We start from the raw sequence: 17,524 nt of genomic DNA, 5'->3' as shown, positions 1-17,524 counted from the left end.
AGTTACAATACTGTAACTTTTTTTTTTTGTTGAGAGTGACCATGGAAGTACAACCAGACTGATAACAAACAGTCTCTGGGCAAGATCTAGAAATGCAAGACTGAGATTTCAAGGAGTTTTCAAGGTCTAGAGCTGAATAGACAGAAAGATGCAGCTACCCATCAAGCTAAAGGCAAGCCTCCAGCTCCAGGGAACTTCCTGGAAGCAAGTCTTGATAGCTAGTTAGGAAACAAGCTGCATTTTATCAGTTAATTCACCAAACTGCCTGTAGCAAACTCCATAGAACTTACTTTCCAGAGGCAAAGTACTGTCAACATATTCAGAGTTTAAAGGTAATAGTATTTTAATTTATTTGTCACTCTCAAACCAGTCACAGGATTTTTTTCACAAATTTCATAGTAATCTATTCTTTTATTGTCTATTCACCCTTCATCTCCATAATCCTTCTTAAGAATGTATTTCGGAAAGATATGCCTAATCAAATCAAACCCAAGCCAAGCCAACTTTGTTGCAGGTGTAATGGACACTGGTGAGAGTCAAAAGCACATGAAATTTTATATGCAGCCAAATAAAAATTAAGGACTCCTATCTTGAAATTAATTTTGGTGCATTAAAATTAAATTAATTTTAGAAGAAATACTGCACTGATTCAGGAAATTCAGAGTCTTTTGCTTTGTTGAAACAAACATCTTGGTCACTGTGAGGAAATATTTAGGGGCTAAATAATTGACTCCCATAAATTCGCAACTGCTTTATTAGAACTACAACAATTTAAACTATCTGATTACCTAGCTCCAGGTGTTTCCCTTCTCCTATTTCAAGAGGAGTACATAGCTTTTACTAGCTTGGTAGAATCACAGAATGGTTTGGGTCCAAAGGGACCTTCAAAGGCCATCCAGTCCAACCCCCCTGCAAGGAGCAGGGGCATCTCCAACCAGATCAGGTTGCTCAGAACCCCATCCAACCTGGCCTTGAATGTTTCCAGGGATGGGGCATCCACCACTTCTCTGGGCAACCTGTGCCAGTGTTCCACCACCCTCAGTGTAGAGAAAAAAAAAAAGTTTTCCTTATGTCTAATCTAAATCTGTTTCCCTCTATTTTAAAACCGTTTCCTCTTATCCTATCACAACAGGCCCTGCTAAAGAGTTCCCCCCACACCCCATCTTTCCTTTAGACCCCCTTTAGGTACTGGAAGGCTGCAATAAGGTCTCCCTGGAGCTTCCTATCCTTCAGGCTGAACAGCCCCAACTCTCTCAGCCTGTCCTCGTAGGACAGGTGCTCCAGCCCCCTGATCGTCTTCGTGGCTGGACTGAACACATGAGATCACTTCTTGTAGTCCCTGTCCTTCAACTCCGAAGAGCTTATATGGGGACAATTTAAGTAGACTCAAGTCAACAACAACTATTGTTTGCACAGAGACATCATGTTTGCAATTTACTTCTCCTGACTGGCTGCAGGCTGGCACACTTGGATGTATTTGTAAATGCACTGAATTTTCTTTCTTTTGCTTTGAAACTATAATTCTGATAATTTTTCCCATTTTCATCCTTTATATATTATTTTTTTAAAAAAATTAAAATATGGCACTGGACGAGTATTTTGTAATTTGTAAATACATCTATTTTGCAGGAAGCAAGTTGTACTGTAGGGACCCATAGGTTATTTTTCAGTATAACGATACTCGTTGCTTCACTGACTAATTTTATATTTTGAGTACATTAATATCTATAAGAGATTTCAGAGTAATTTAAAATTGTTTTGTGTACAAAATGAAAATGTTCAAAAGCTATGGAAAACCAAGGGACACTGAGGAAGCTAAATTTTGTATCTGACCTTGTTTAAAAGAAAACCAAATATGAATTGGATACAGATGCAGAGAGTTACTAAATAGTCACGATTTCCTTGCAGTGTAGTATTTCTATGTATAAAACAGTGCTAACTTTCTGATTAGGAAGCTGTATCAGCATCTTAAAAAATATACTAGCAGCTTTTGGTATTTAACAGCATATTTCAACATGACCACAAAGACTGCTTATCTTTTTTCAAAGGACCTTTTCATGTGGAAAAGATAGAGAAAGGTTGTTTCTCCACATCTCTTTGAATGCTGAGAAGGAAATATATATTTTTCCTATTAAATGCTTTGTAGAGACAGAGATGGAATCAATAATAATGATAAATTATATCTTAGAATAAATGTAATTGCTTGCAACTAATGTCAGTTCTTAACAATCCTGGTTATGGTCTAACACTAACAAAAAAAAACTATACAGTAAAAAGAGCAGATAAATAGAGAAGAGTTAAATATATATATATATGTGTATATATTTATGTGTGCATATATACAGATGTATTTCTGTAGAAAATATAAATAATATGTATTTCTGTATTTAAGAAATTTAAAGGAAATTAGGAGATACGGGTTTCTTTGAGTATTTTTGACTATTGCAGTAGGAAGAGCAGAAGCTAAGATTGCTGTATGATGGGAATTTGGACATGCAAAAGAGGACACCGCGGAGGTGAAGACAGGGAGTTACCTTGAGCTATCGCGCTCTGGTAATACATTATTCAACATTGACCTAACTTTCTATGTATCCCAACAGAAAGAATGCTCTGGTTTTAGCCCACAAACCTGTCAAAGGGACAAAGTGTAGCTGAAATTCATCTTTAGCATGTTCTGCTTGATCAGAAGTACAAGAAATAGAAGAACTAAGAACACAATTACAGGATTATATCATAGTACAGTAGAAACCTCAGTACATATTGGTCTTTATTATTGTTGATCTGGGTTTTTCTTCCCCCCTTACATTATTTCTTTGTAATTTCTAAACGAAATAAAAATCCAGCAGTTTTAAGATATAGAAACTATGCAACAGCATACTAGATCCGTCCTGAGATCATCAGCCACTGTGTTCAAAGGATAGTCCTCACCACAAGCTAAAGAAAGAATTGGATAAACCCCAGAAATGTGAAAACAAGTCTTCAACACTCGTTTGATATAGTATACTGTCCAGTGTTTTGATATTTTGATGCATCCTGTCACATTACTAACTCAATGCTTTTCTCTTAGACATATGCAAACAAAATTCAGAGGTGACTGTCATTACTTAGTTCATTACATTCTTGTTTCTTTTCTAGTTCATGACAAGAGGAGCATTCCTCATCCACCTTCTTTATAGAAGTCGTTCTTGCAGGATTTTCCTCTAAATCAGTAAGCGATCAAAGCCTTTCAACTCTCTGCATAAATGCTGTGCATCACCTGGCTTTAAGGAGAAACCTGTGAGGAAAAAAGTCCTCATCCACAGGCAGAATGGGTAGAGACTTGGGGAGTAAAGTATTCTGTTCTGCATCACCACTTCAACAAAATAATCACTCAGCTATGGCCAGAGTGGTGCTTGCGTACAAAGAATAAAGATCCAGAGTTCATTTCCAAACAGCAGTTTGACGCAAGTGATAGCAATTGAGCATCAGCAAAGTATAGTAGAAATCAAAGTTAGTGACAAAGCATGAATGAGACTCAGCCATGCTTTCTGAGATCCAAGTCTGAAAACAGAAAGTTTGACCAAGAGAAACAAAGAAATCCAAAGGAATCAAAAGCATCCATACAGTTGTAAATTAGGGAATAGAATTCCATATATCTTGAGAGTCCTTTAAAAACAAAACAAAAACAAAAAACAACCCCAAAGCCCCACCATTCTAAATCCTATCTGAAACCAAAATATGTGATCTTTCAAAAACAGATGAGGGAAAAACCTTAACTCATGTGTTTAATGTGGTTGTATAAAAGTAAGACAAAACAAGTCATTGCAGAACTTCATAAACCATGTAACATGCATCATTGCTAAATACACTTTGCAACACATTTGGGTTGTTATCAAAGAGGTCATTAGTTCATGAAACCATGATCTGACTTCAATTATGACTAAACTATTTTTTTACTCCCTAAATGAGAGTAATCTCTAATATTTTTTAAGGGACCAAATTTTTTACATGCCTTAAGGAGCAAGTAAGCCTTCTTTAGGCTTATTATTCAAGCACTACTGCAAAGGTTTTTCTCCCCACCTCACACTTGCTTTTTTTATAGTACTGTTTTCATAGTAAAGACAAATGCTAACATTCAAATTATGCCCTTTATAGTCTGCTTTCATCCTCTATGTGTACCAAGTGATCTGACTCAACTATTACTTAAGCAATGCATAGCGTTTCCAATCTCATCAGGAAATTATGCTAAAGAATTGCTAGTTCCACAGATGAGTCTGTGGGAAATACTGGATTGTGATGGTGAGACAGACTAGAAATGATAAGAAATAGACTATTCTTTATCCAAAGAGTTGAATTTCACTGCATTGAACTTAGTTTAAAAGGTAGAAAGATCTTTGTATGAATAAAAAGACAGGCTTTGGCCAATAAATGTAACTAATGTGCATTTTCAAGTTCCACTAATTTGTACATTTGTTATGGACTAAAACTTGGTATACTTCCCCCTACCCATTTTAGATGAGTAAAAACTTCTCTTTCCGTTCTAATCCAGTCTTCACTAGAAAGATTAATTGCTTTGTACGAGATCTCTGCTTGCAACTCAAACATATTCAAAAGTAAAAGTAAGTTTTCTTTTTAAGCTTGATCAGTTTTAAATTTTACACAAGTACACCTTATTTTGAAATGCTCTTTAGCCTTCTCACTTGTTTTCCTACAGATTTTTGTGAACTAAACGAATCTACTAAATCAAGTTTTAGTGTGATTAATACATACGTGAGAAATACATATATGGTTGCCCAGAGAGATGGTGGATGCCCAATCCCTGGAAACATTCAAGGCCACGTTGGGCAGGGCTCTGAGTAACCTGATCCGGTTGGAGATGTCCCTGCTCCTTGCAGGGGGTTTGGGCTGGGTGGACTTTCAAGATCCCTTCCAACCCAAACCATTCTATGATTCTATGATTCCATGATTCTATGGTTCTAAACCCAGAGTTCAGCCCCTGAATTACCTACTGATCTATTGAATAGATTCCTGTACTACATACTGCCAAGAGCAGGATTTCTCTTTTGTTAAGTAATTTAATTCAAAACAGGAAAAAAAATATTTTTTTTTCCCCTTTACTGTTGTAATAAAGTGTTTTATCTCTCAACATGAGCAAAAGCTTGGGAGCAGAGCAGTATGTGATTGGTATATGGTGTCTTCCATGAAAGAGAGTCCACTAATGGCAGCCGGGGCTCAAAACATGGACTAAGGGGAAGAAATTACCGTATCTTCATATCTGTGAAATGCAGACCTATCAGTACATTTAATGTTAGCTTTGGATTTTTATCAATCTTACTTCATTTAGTTACATTTCTAGGTAGGTTTTGTTTAAAGTAGTAAACTGCTGAATCACTCACAGATGGAGTAAGACATTAATAACACTGAATACAGTCTCTGTAAAATAGTGCAAAACATTTCACTGTGTAGCAACCATAGAGTTCCTGTTTTCAAATGATTACTTCCCAATTTAAAAAAAAACGAAGCACATAACCTGTCTAGTCTTGGATTGAAAAAAATCATTTGGACATTTACACTTCAAGTATAGGATATCTACAGATTATACCAAATCTGTCTATCTCCAAACAAATCCTTTCCTGATAAGGTGGACAGAGCCTTTGTGACACAAGTCAGTGTACATGTCTGACAACTGGAGTCAGACTTCGTGCTCTTAATAGTAACTAAAGTTTTTCATTTTTTTTTTTCAGGTAGATTTTTAAATCAGTATGATGAAGCCATAAGATTTCCCCTTACTGCTTTAAGGGCTCTGCTGTGATGTTACTTCCAACACCATAAAAGTGGAACAAGTCTGCTGTAGCAGACTCAACAAGACCCAGGCAAAAGGAAATAACTGAGGCTAATTGGTGCCATATTTAAGAAGCTGTTTTAAATATCAGGTTTTAAGCCTATGTGGTAGTACTATATTACCTAAATTTAATATGGAACAACCTGTTATAAAATATTATATAAACAACCCATTTACGATAGATTGAGATGCCTTTAAAAGATCAGCTAAAGAAAAGTAGAGTGTCTACAACTTTCAGTAATTACATTGATTAAGGCAAATATAACCTTGAAAGTTATACTTAGGAATGCCTATTATAGTTCTTATTTTAAAGAATGAAAATGAAAACCAAATCATGCTTTATTTGTCCTATGAAGGCAGCATGAGGAAATTATAACAGTGAACAAAGGAGAAAACCCTCAGGGGTGCAGGAACTTAAACCAGAAAGACCTCAAATGTCTTTATAACAAGCTTTATACATAGTGTACCTGTTCGTACTTCTATTCTGCAGGCACACAAAAAAATCTGTATCAGAAAATCACTTTCCATGTTTGAGATCTGTTCATTAACAGCTCTTTACAGAGCTGTCACAGGAGTATTATTGTGTGCCTGAAATAAATTAAAACCACCGGGTGAATGTGCTCTGTTCAGGACCAATAAGCAGCAAACAAAGCTAAGTGAGTTTAAAACTCTAATTCTAGCTGTACTAGAAGATCCATGTGACTCCAACACCCTACTGTTATTTTAAGATTGGAGAGTAATTTATTCATGCACAAGGTATCTTTCCACTGAGACGTGATCAGACAGTCATGACTTTTGTAAGTGAGCACCTTAATGTTCTGATATCACCAGGAAAATATTCAGGTCAGTAATGTGCAAACTTACTCTTTTTCTCTCTACAAGTTCCATTTACAGGTGCAGCAGTCTCAAAACATCTCCCATGACACTCTCACAAGAAAAAAAAAAAGTAATTCTTGGAGACACTAAATTGAAAAATGTAATTGCAAATTCTGATTTTAGTACTAAAAGGAGAAGGCAAAACTGGATTTTGTTACTTAGATATTTCTGCAAGGGACAGTTTGGCCATTAAGATTATTAACAGAGATGTCACTTGTAATGGTCTTCAAGAAGGCATGCTGACAATAACAGACAAATTAAGACACATGTTCACCATCTGAGCCGTATTCCTTATTGGCTACACTGCTTACATTGCCTTAAAGGCTGAAGAGATGGTAAAGGTGTCAGCATGACTACAGAGAAAATATGAATCAAAGAGCAATTTTTTTTTTTTTAATGGCTTTGAAGGACAGCGGACCTTCTAGTTTCTTCACATCAGTGAAACAGCAAAAATTGTATAACACTCAAGCTTGAGCATAAGTCGAACACTTGCTGCTAAATGCACTTTAGCTGACATGTCACAGTTCATGAAAGTCAAAATGTCACATGAAAATTAGCATCAAAATTGGTAAGCAGACAGCATTCAAATCAGCACAATTCCACCTTACATTGTTTTCAGGGAAAATAAAGTTTCATTCTAGAGACAGTAAAAAGTTCTTCAGAAATTGTCAGGGAACAGTTTTCCTCTGTCAGTTCTCATATTATTCTGCATTCATTTCTAGATGTGTAGAATACATAGTTTAGGTCAATATATGGCCACCAGTAGTGACACCACTGATACGTCATCCCCACTTAAACTACTATTAATACAAATGCTTTCCATAGAGCGAAACCAGGTTCTTCTGTAAGGTTTTCATTTCTGTGAAGCGTAGTGTGTCCCATGCCAAGGCTCAGTTTACATCTGTATGAAGGGACTGCACAAAGGCTGCTGGATGGTTTCTCCAGCAGGGGGAAAAAGAAAAAACAAAACAAACAAACAAACAAAAACCCAACAAACAAACAAACAAAACTGTAGATTGGACTCATAGCAAAGCGATTCTTGCACTATAAAGCTTAAATGTAGATGTGGACAGAAAAATAATGCTTTTATTAAGAACTTCAGAGGGTAGGAACTCCATTCCTTTGACAGGAGATGTTTTCTCTCTTGCTTGTGAGAGTGCAACAGTTCCTCCTGTAAATTTGAAGATGAAAAAAAGAAAACTGGGAGCACTCGCAACATTCAATACAGCCCTTGTGTACTGGACTTAGTGTACAAACTGCAGTGCAAAAATGCATGTGGCCTCCAAAAGGAGAGTGCACAGTTAGAGGACCATGGCAGCCATCCCAGATACTGCCCAAAATACAGAATAAAAAAAACCAACCAAGATTGTCAAGAGACTTTCAGGAAGGGCACAAACTGAGTGAACAAAGGACCGTGAAAGTGCCAGCAATGTAATCTGGTTGATCTAAGGATAGAAGGAGGCAGTGCAGACATTCATGCACAACAGTAAGGAATTATGACCTAATTTCAGAGAATGGTTATAGCCTGACTTACACAGTCAAAAGTCTTCTGTTCCAGACACTCCCCAGAAGGGAGTGAATGCTCATTACTGGTGATGAGCTGCTGCTAGCTAGGACAAGAGGTGCATGCATCTGCAACTCTCTCACAACTATGAAAGAAGGCAGCCTCGACTATTTCAGTCACCAAATTATCTTGCCGAGTCTACCTAAAAGTTTCTTCTTGTTTTAGAAGCTGTCCTGGAATGCTTGAGTCCTGTGCAACTGACTGGTTCACAGATTCTTTGGTTGCTCAAGATCACAGCAATTGATTTTTGTTTTTTTTTTTTATTTATTCAAATAAAAATGTTTAAAAGAATAGCAACTTTGCTTAACCCATTGAGTTTTTTGGGTACATATTGCTGTGGCTTTTATGACAAGACTGTACCATCACCTGCTATTATCCATCTCAAGCCCATAGCAGTCATTTCAGCATTTCTTTCTCATTTCTATAAAGTATGGTTCCCAGAGTGCCATTCCCATTATTTCAAACAGCACTCAGTTTTCTTCCAAAATAAGAAGGCTATTTTCTTTCATAATGCCAAAACTCCAAACTTGCTCTATACAATTACTTCATTTCTTTTTTTGGCATTATAAAGTCTTTCCACACATGGCTGAATAATGCAAATCACTACTTTATGACATTTTTGTCAACTGCAGAATACATTATTCATGAATGCATATCTATTACTGCTGCATCAGCTCTAGAAATAGCGAAACAAGGTGCACTAAGTTTCATTGTGCCTTTTATTTTTATAAAACAAAATTATTTGGGAGCGTATTACTTTTAAAATCCAATATGCTGTGTCCCTTTCAGGGGCAGTGTACTCTTGCTACAAATCACTTTCATAAATGCAGTCCTGTGAGGAGGCTGGAAGACCAGCTTATCTCCTGATGGCTGTTCTAAAGGTAGAAACAAAGTGTTCCAAAGCATGTTGCCATCCATGCAGCTAAAGGCAGGCAAGTGATCATCCTGTGCTTAAATCGCACGGTCCTTTCTGGTCACACAATTCACTCAAACCATTATTTTACTCTAAGTGCTATGGACACATGTTCTTGCAAAAACACAATGGGAGATAATACCAGGGTAAGCCAAGTTAACAATAATTCCTTTAACATCTTAAACAAGCCTTTTATTATCTTACTACAAATTTAATATCAATTTGCATCCAAGCCTATTAACATGGTTTTGAGAGTACATATTCACCACATAAACAGTGTTTTATGTTCACCTATGTACACCTTAGAATGTGCAGCTTAGAAAAAGACAATTTAGCTCTTCGGTATTATTTAAATATAGTACTATTTTCCTTGGGGAGAGTGAGCTGAGTCCTTAACTTTCTATGGCACGTGCACTATAGAGAGAGAGGAGGAAAAAAAAAAAAAAAAAAAGAAAAAAAAAAAGGCAAGCATGATTTAACCTCTGCTACTTTCTTAACTGTTAAAACATGTGTTATCTGCTACTAGAAACTGTATCAAACAGTACCTATGATACTGCCAATGAACTTTTCTCCATTAGTGGCAGATAGCCTCAGTTTTCATATTGTTACAGTCCTTAACTTTACTCTATCTCATAGCAAGTTTACATAGAAGATGGGCAATTTAAAAAAGGGCAAGGGGTAAAGACATTTCAAGTTCCCATAGTATAGGAAGAAGCCACTTATAAATCCCGGGATTCTAAAGAAGCGCCAATCCAATGCATATCTCTTAACAGAAAAGAAGTCTGTGAAATTCACTTAGTGATCAGATCCAAACGCAGACATTTGTAGTAAATCAATATTAATTCACTATCACATAACCTTGTACATGTCTCCAATCAAGCGGATGTTGTCACTTTCTCTTATAACACAGTAGAAATGGCACTAAGTTACTTCTTCACAACAGTTTCTTCAAAAGTTCATTTCTATCTTTTCACTTGAAAATATTTTGATTAAAATACTGATGATATCCCTGTAATTTATGGAACTTGTATTTACCTTACAGACACACTTGTATTCATCTGTTGTTTCAGTGCACACAATTAAGCACCCATAATGCATGGCTCATTGACTAAAATGCCAGTTGTCTGCTGGAACCCAAGCAGTCTTTCAGGTCAATAAGAGAGCTGGTGCACTTAAGTAATAAAATGATGCTAGAGTTGTTTTCCATACTGCATATGTCAGGTGAATACACACATTAATTAACCTCATGACAAAGTAATTATGCAGAAAATGTAGTGTGCAAAGGAGATGTTTCCAGTCAGAACAGTTGCACAGGCAAGTATGCTGAGAAGCCTCTAAAACATCTCATCATGCTACAGCTGGATTAACAATTGTAATTAAACTCTCCAATACTGTTTATCTAAATATTGTATACATAAAAAGTGTGAACTAATCTGTGGTGAACAGGTTGAGAAGAAAGCTGGAAGAAAAAAAAAAGGGTACTTTTCAACAGGATCAAAAATTTGGATGTATAATATTTTACTGTAAAAAATAACTGATTGGTTACAAATTTATCAAAAATATATTTGTAAATTTTAAATATGCCAAGGCTACCTAGGTCTACTACTGTGATTGTATGTTATATAATGGAGAATGTTGAAGTGTATTCAAGTGTGTCATGAAGCATTGATGGGTCAGAGGTTCATCACTATGATATCAACTGATTTTCAGCCTTGAGCTCCCAGTCGGCCATCAAATTAGAGATAAATCGGGTCTAAATAAAACACCCATTAACTTTACTTGATCTCTTTATGACCAGTATTTTCTCACTGGAAATATTTAGAGAATATTCAAAATGGAATTGTCATTTTCTATTGCTGAGAGCAAAGTGGCTTAATTCAGAAAGAGCCTTGCTTTACTTACTGGCTGCAAACATCACTTTGAGGAATGTCCAAGTGTATCTTATTTTGTTCTACTTGGCATCCATTTTGCACATTTCTTAACCCAACTGCTTGATACTTCACGTGCAGTTGTCATTCTAGAGTAAGTGTTTTTGCACCTATAGGTTATCTGCACTTATAAAATCAAACTTACTATCCCAGTTGTATTAGTAGCACCATGACAGCTTAAACCTGCAGTTCATGACTAACAAAAACCAGTTCTAGCAAGTAAATCTGTCTAATTTAATAAAAATATCAGGTGTTTCTTTTCCTTTCTAAACTTAAGTTAAATTGCTGTAGCCTGTGTGGTGATACTTTCTAAATATAAGCATGTTCATAGTCAATTCACTTAAATTTGAAAACTTACTGGTCACACATTTTTCCTGCTTCTGTTTAGGTACACCTAAAATGTCTCCATAGTGCCAACAAACTGGCAGAAAATTATTTTTCTGCAGCCACCATCCTCTGCTTCTACATCTTGAAACAAAGAAGTTAAACATGGGCCATTTCACTCTCAGTCTGGGGACATAAGGGCAGTGAAAACAGAGTGTTTTCACATTAATTCCTGAAGTCTTACTTGAGTAGGTAACGGGAGTATGGCAGGGGGCAGAAAATGGAGAATGTGAGCATCATCATACACAAAATATTAAAACAAACAAACAAAACCAAACCCACAAGGCAAAAATAAAACCCACCAAGAAACAAACAAACAAATAAACAACAACAACATAACCAACCTGAACTGCCAAAACCAAATAGACCAAAGTGATAAAAGTCTGATCTGGGAATCTATAGCATCACAGAATAACTTCTTATTTACCATCTCACATAATGCTTCTGAATGGTGACTTTCCCCACAATTGTAGGAATGGAACAGGCAATGAGCTGCATAATAATCCTAAACTAACTGTGGAGACCCTCTCGCAGTATTGTTCAGAAACTGCTCTGCCATTTGGAATGAGACAAAGAAAGAGAGCACAAAATCCAGTATTTCTAAGAGAATCAGCCTGTATTCGATATTTCCAAGCCAAGCAAATACTATTTTAGAAAACAATTCTCAAGCAATTCCCAAGCATTTTAAGCAATTCAGGTTACTAAACTTTACACTGAGTTCTGTGAAGAGAATAGTGTTCCTGCTTTAGGCTTGTTGGTCGTAGCAAAATATGCAGTTTCCTATTAGAAGCTAATAGCTGGTACAGAAGTTCTACTTTAACAGAAAATAATTTTCACAGAGCTCGGGGGGCTTCGTTCATTTTGCTAAATAGAAAAAATTGTCAGAGGTGCCTGTTAACATGAGAAGACTATTGTGGCAACACATATGTAAACATACCTTTCAGATAAATTCAGTTTGTGACCCTATTGAAACAGTGTTAGATACTACTATTACTAGTAAAGAGGTTAAAAGAATGAGGGGTGGGTTAGCATCTACTACATCCTCCAGTCGGCAGTTTGGAGATTAAACTGCTATATTTTTCAAGGGTTAGAAACAGCAAATTTATTTCGTATATTCATCAATAAATTCTAATATAACATAGGGCACTTCCACTACATCCTTAAAATAGGGGATTTTCCACAGGCTTCTGCAATGTCAAGTCCCATTCACTCATTTCTGTAGAGCAAGAGAACATTATATTGAGTTGGAGGAAGCTGGCCGTATAGTTCGCCATCTTGTTTCCAATGGCACAAGAGAAAATTGTGAAACTTTTCAAACCTAAATTCTGCATGCTGTTGAATTACTTTTAAGTAATTGTTCTCTCTTGTAATCAGCTCTAGTCTTTCAGTTTCTCTCTCCACCTGACATAGTTCTTGTTATGAAGTTCTGAAAACTTGCACTTCTGTTAAACCTTTTCTAAGATGAGACTATAAATGAGAATACAATGTTCTATGCAAGATTATACACATTTAATATAAAAGTAACTTGTACATATTGTAATGACAGGTAGCACCAGATGGTGCAGTTACAGGCAGTATTACCAGTTCATTTTCAGTTATGAATTATCTATTTACTTTAAAAAAATAAAATGTAATATTTTGTTTTGCAGTCCAGATTCTACTGGTTGTTTGCTTCAAAAGAAAGTAAAGTGTTCTCTGATTTTTTTGACTCTACCTTTTTAGTGGGTGTAGTGTTTGTATGAAGTTACATACCCCGCCCCACTCGCCTCCCACCAAAGCCAATAAAGTAATGTTTGTACTATAATACTTGATTAAGAAAAGAAAAAGCTATGCCTGCATTCTGTTGATGAACATCTGTTCAAGACAGTTTTATGCAAATGCATGTTTCTTGTTTAATTTGCTGGGTGGGCTCAATATCACTGAATTCTCTCCTCATGGGAATACAGTACCTATTGATATTCAAATAAGCTTGCATTCTTCACCCCTCATCCCATTCAGCATATCCAAATATTGAGAGTTTTCTTCAGGCACTACCACACCTGTAGCTGCAGTGAATGAGAATAAGAAATGTCCTTTGTAAAAGTGGCACTGATTATGCCTATAAATCAGATATAGGAATGTAAATTAGTATTCATTTTGGAAACAAGGGGCTTTACAAACATAAAACTTGAAAGATATAGCTCTGATGTGCCTGACACTTTTTTCCATGTATGTATCATTAAAGAATGCTTAAATTTAGAGCAATCACTTTAAAACATTAACATTTTCATTTTTGTCCTTTTTACAACAGTAATTATTTTTAGTAATAGATTTTTCAGAATGTTTTTCAAGATAAATTCAGATGTGTTGGGGTTTTTTGGTTTTGTTTTGTTTTGAACTGATGAGAAAACTAAGATGGCAGAGTCACCAGCTCAGTATGACTTTCAGCACCAGATTGCACTGGAAGATTCTAACTCTCATTGATTTATTTTAAGGTTATACATACAACTCAGCTGCCATAAGACATTGAAAATTACAGACTGCTTTTAAACATATCAATGCAACTTTCCAAGGTGAGATGAGTCATGATAGAACAAAAATGAGAATTCATGTTTCCTCCTCTGTAGCATGTTTTGTAATTACCAATAGACTGGAGTTCCTTGTATGTTTATCGTTAAGTGCTGTACAATTGCAAAATAATACATTTTGCAGAGACAAAGTCCATGTGCTCTTCTTTTGGCTGGAATTTTCCAACCTACTTTTGTATATTCAGCAAAATCTGAATTCCTGTTTTGAAGAGGCAAAGGATAGCACTTACTTACCTGATAGTAGGATTTGCTCAAACCTTCAAAGTGGTGAAGAGCTAACGTAGTTTCCAACCACAATCCAGATAGAGGTATAAAAATCTAGACTCAATTGTCAGTTACCAAAAGGAAACTAGTAAGATATAGGGCATTATAGTACATGCACTAAACCAGGATTGAGGGTATTTAATATTTGTTTCCTGATGCTGTTAAGCATCTCACATACGACCTCGAGAAGTTCATGATCTCTCTGGATTTAAAACTGGGAACTCCACACAATAATGATTTCTCTCTTTTCTATATATATTGCAAACTCTTCAAAATCAGGGTCTGCCTTATTACACTCTTATTACAGCAAAAATCCCCGATTAAGTACCAAACCCATCATTATCCTCCGAGTTTCCACATTATATAAATACACTAAGAATAATTTGAGTCTTCCAAATCATGCAAGTCAATGACAGGAGACATTCTATCTCATTAAAGAGAATGTCAGGAGCCTCTTCATGCCACTTGTTCTGCAATTGGTGAGCATTCATCCACCTCATTGCGGGTAGAAACACCTCTCACTTTCAGAAGATACGATATTTTTATGCACACACTTACATGCAGCTGTTATTAAGAATGCAGTCACATCATTTTTTATTCTAATAGTGGGAGTACGTAATCAGTTCAAGTGCTGCACTAGTAAGGAGAATTCAAGACAAATTATAAGTCATAGATAATTACTATTAATAGAAAATATGCCTCAAGGAGAATGGAGTTATTAGATAAACATCATTGCAGTGCTTAGTAGCTCAGGAGGGGATAAAAGAAAGGAGAATGGGTTGCTTTGGGATTCCTCCACCCTGTCATAGCTAGTGAAAAGGATTTTGTTTTTTAATCCTTTCTGTTCCCAGCCACATGAACGCAGACTTCATTTCAGAAGAGGCATGAGAAACTACAGAACAGTGCCACCTTGAAACAGTGCAATATTTGGTACTGTTGCAGGAGATGTAATAGCTCCTCAGCCAAAGCAAAACCTCACTCTTACTCTTGCTCACCTTGCTGCCTCAACTGAAGAACCTCCTTACAGTGACACTGCTGAAAATAGGAACTAGTTATCAAAAGTAAGTTTTTGTGTAGATGACATGGCTACTTTAGACATGAATTCACATAAAAGTGACATAATTAGCTTGCTGTCTTAAGTTTTATTCCCTGTACTGGAAGAAATCTTTCCAAGCCTGGCCTCCTTCCTCAGTCTTATTTCAATTGTTCAACTGACCATCATTCAACCAGATGGCAGATACTTTTCTTTACCTTAGTATTTAAAAAAATTATGAAAAAAACTAGAAGAAATATCCTTTCATCTTAAAAAAGAAAGTATGATTATTGATCCTCTTGATTTGATGGTATAATCTTTGATTGACCCACATCTCCTCCAAACACTTGGTGGCTGATTGCCTTTAATGGCGCTCTGGGATTACCTTTAAAGTCCCATGAAGGAAAACCATGCCAAGCCAGCCCGCTTTCTGCCCTGACGTGGTAGGCTTTGTAATTCACTATTGGAGTACATGTAAGACAAGAGGCCAGAACAGCAACCCTTTTGACAATCTGAAAAAAAATAAAATGCAACAGCTTCCCAATTTTCCCCAGCTAGTTTTAAAAATGACTTGCAGTTATTTTAGACTAATCCCTTTGTGCTATATGAAATTAACATTTGCTGTCAAAAGAAAGGTTTTCTTCATCTGTGCAACAAGAAGAAAAAGCAAGACAACACAGAAAGATGAGGACTGAGGAATTTGGGTACAGGCTTTCCTGGCAGATACAGAGGGGTTACAGTATAGTCCCAGTCAGGAGAGTGCCTTTGGTAAGCAACATCTACCCTGAATTGCATTGCTTGTTTTTTTCAGTTGGAGTAAACAGTGCAAGAGATATAAAAATATAAGATATCTAAAACTTCTATTATTAAAAGGAATTCTTTTCTTCTTAAGTTCTATTCTTAAAATACTTCCAGTATTTCTGGCAATCAATGACATAATACTTGATGATAATTCTTGATAAATTAGCTTGATTTCACACTGCTTTGCAGTTGAAGACTGCAGAAGATAAATGTTTTCTGGCATTTTCTAGCCTGTATGCCTGTAGGCAAGGTAAGCATATAGAACATTTTCCATGGAAAATTTCCTTAGCTTACAAGTATTTCACAGAATGCTGATGTATTATCAGTTTACAAATACCATTCAGTGTGATTCTAGAAAAAGCAGAACACTAGGTAATTGTATAAAACTGGGCATTATGAGGGTGGTGGAACACTGGCTCAGGTTGCCCAGAGATGTGGTGGATGCCCCACCCCTGGAGACATTCAAGGCCAGGTTGGACAGGGCTCTGAGCAACTTGATCTGGTTGGAGATGCCCCTGCTCACTGCAGGGGGGTTGGACTGAATGGCCTGTAAAGGTCCTTTCCAATCCTAACCATTCTATGATTCTACCATTACATAGGGCATCTAGGAAAAGCAGCATTAGAAGTGTTCATGCTTGGAAAAATGAAATCATTGTCATTTCAAATACACTGTTGATCTACAGCTTACACAGAGGGATAGAAAAAAAAAGCTGTTCTCAGGAATTTGTTGTATCTGTTCCCCTTTTGAACACTGTGTCTTTCTGAAAAAAAATAAACAGAGAAAGATGCATAGCCTCCTTGAATTGCAAGTAATTACAAATTGTCTTTACCCCTGAAATTTCTCAAAAACCTTTTGCTCTTCCTTTCCACTCCACCTCCAAAGCTGAACAGGGGCCTTAACCAAGGCAGCTGAGATAGGAGGGAGCTGATCCCTATGGGATATTGGCCTGCACAAGGCTGTTAGGAGCTGAGGAGGAGCACTCCTGCAGCAACATAAGAGTTTGCATTGGCACTATCTTCTCTGTGTTTTGTGAATAAAAAACAGTCCCCCATGGGAATTACACCATAAATCACAACTGATATAACTGCTTCTTTGAGTCTCTGTCACATTATATGTGACTCCCCAGACACAGTTCTCTTTTTTTTTTTTATCAACACATCAACACAAGCTCACAGACACATAACTCCCCCGTTGTATTGAATGGCAGTGCCAAGTTTGGCACAGTTTGACCACCCTCTGTGTAAAGACACTTTTCAGAAGGGACATCTGCGAACTCAAGTGGGAGGCAATGACGGACCTCTCCTGCCAGCTGGCTGAGGGACAGGATGGATGTCAACTGCGAAACATCTGTTCGTCCACCTGCATGAGTCAT

This window comes from Chlamydotis macqueenii, chromosome 14 (assembly GCF_036417535.1).
Source record: "Chlamydotis macqueenii isolate bChlMac1 chromosome 14, bChlMac1.mat, whole genome shotgun sequence".
Taxonomy (NCBI): Eukaryota; Metazoa; Chordata; class Aves; order Otidiformes; family Otididae; genus Chlamydotis; species Chlamydotis macqueenii.
The sequence above is the reverse complement of the archived record's forward strand: the minus strand, read 5'-3'. Positions refer to the sequence as shown.